The sequence below is a fragment of the Triticum urartu genome, chromosome 1 (assembly GCF_003073215.2).
Source record: "Triticum urartu cultivar G1812 chromosome 1, Tu2.1, whole genome shotgun sequence".
Taxonomy (NCBI): domain Eukaryota; kingdom Viridiplantae; phylum Streptophyta; class Magnoliopsida; order Poales; family Poaceae; genus Triticum; species Triticum urartu.
The window spans coordinates 105,291,302-105,293,438 of record NC_053022.1 but is presented as its reverse complement, the minus strand read 5'-3'; positions in this window follow the sequence as shown (position 1 = coordinate 105,293,438).

The window sequence follows — 2,137 nt, the reverse complement described above, 5'->3', positions numbered from 1 at the left end:
AATAGCATGTTGGCATACAAGGTAAATCATTATAACTCATAGCTAATCAAGCATGGCACAAGCAACTATGATCTCTAATTGTCATTGCAAACATGTTTATTCATAATAAGCTGAATCAAGAACGAGGGACTCATCATATTTACAAAAACAAAAGAGGTCGAGTTCATACCAGCTTTTCTCATCTCAGTCAGTCCATCATATATCATCATAATTGCCTTTCACTTGCACGACCGAACGGTGTGAATAATAATAAGAGTGCACGTGCATTGGACTAAGCTGGAATCTGCGAGAATTCAATAAACATGAGAAGACAAGGCAATATGGGCTCTTTGGTTAATTCAACAATAATGCATATAAGAGCCACTTCAACAATTTAATCATGGTCTTCTCCTACTGACCCCCAAATAAAAGAAAAGAAATAAAACTATTTACACGGGAAAGCTCCCAACAAGCAAAAGAAGAACGGGAAATATTTTTGGGTTTTCTTTTTAATTACTACTACAACAGAAAAATAAACTACTACTAATTTTTTTTGTTTTTCTTAAGGTTTATTAAACACACAAGAAGAAAGCAGGAAAAGGAAAATAAACTAGCACGGATATTACAATGAAAAAGTATGAGCACCGACATCTAGCAATGAGTGTGTGTGAACATAAATGTAATGTCGGTGAGAAATATGTACTCCCCAAGCTTAGGCTTTTGGCCTAAGTTGGTATATGGCCACGGCTGGCCTGGCGGATATCCATAATAATAGTTGTTGGGGTCGTACTGTCATGAAGAGGAATAGTTGGGATCATACTGTTGTGCAGCGGTTATCGCCTGCTAAGCTGCAGCGTGGAGTCGAGCTTCCTCCGCTCTCCTCTCATACTCTTCTGCCTCCTCTCTGGTAATAACATATCTTCCTTTTGTCTGTGAATCAAAGAAGGCAGGAGCAGGGAGAGTAATACGGAAAACACGTCGTTTATCAAAAATTAAACGATATAAGAGAGGTGATTCAGGCCTCTCGACAAACTGATGTGAAGCCATAGAGTCATAATCTAAATATGCAGGGGCAACTCCATATCACCCTCACGAATGTCTATTTCAAGAAAATGAGCTAAGCGGGTTGCATATATTCCTCCAAAGAAATCTCCATTATGTCTATTATGATGCAACCTACGAGCTACAATGGCTCCCATATGATAAGATTGGTCTCCTAACACAGCACTCCTAAGAATGCTAAGATCAGGGACACACATGTGACATGCTTCATCCTTAGCATTTATGCATCTACCAATGAAAAGAGCAAAATAATGTATAGTAGGAAAGTGAATGCTCCCTATGGTAGCCTACGTTATATCTCTAGATTCCCCCATAGTTATACTAGCAAGAAAGTTTCTAAATTCAGATTTAGGGGGATCCCTAACACTACCCCATGATGGAAGTTCGCAAGCAGAAGTGAAATCCTCTAAGTCCATGGTATAAGATTTGTCATAGAGATCAAACATGACTGAAGGAGAATTATGCGAAGATGAATACTCAAACCTCCTCACAAATGAACTTGTGAGATCATGATACTGGGGGCATTTGTTAGCCTCAAAATCCTCAAGACCGGCATTGCGCAAATATGATTTGAATTCTTCTTTAATTCCCGCATGGTCCATAAAATTTTCCGACGGCCATTCACAAGGCCGTACCGGAGCGTCTCTTGGTGGATCCTTGTCAGCATCGCGCATAGCAATCCTGGGTCCTTGCTTCTTAGAGGAACCACCTTGGAACATCTTCCTAAACATATTGTTTTTCTCTGAAAAATTCTGAAATTTTTAGTAACTTCAAAATAAAAGTAAACCAAACTCAATAAAACTGATAGTAACTACTCCTACAAATGCCTAGAGCCTATATCAAGCAGTAGAACTACTTGGAACCATATAAATTTGACATGCAAGCTCAAGAACATGGTCACCTATGCAGCACAAATTTGCAAAGAATAAAGCACTAGAACAAAAACTAATTGGACCAATGGAGGAGTCACATACCAAGGAATAATCTCCCCAAGCAGTTTTGCGAGAGGTGCTTTGAGCAAGGAGATCGAAAATCACAGCAAAAGTGGCTGGAACTAGTGCTTGAGTTGGTTTTTCGGGTTTGTGTGAGACAGAGG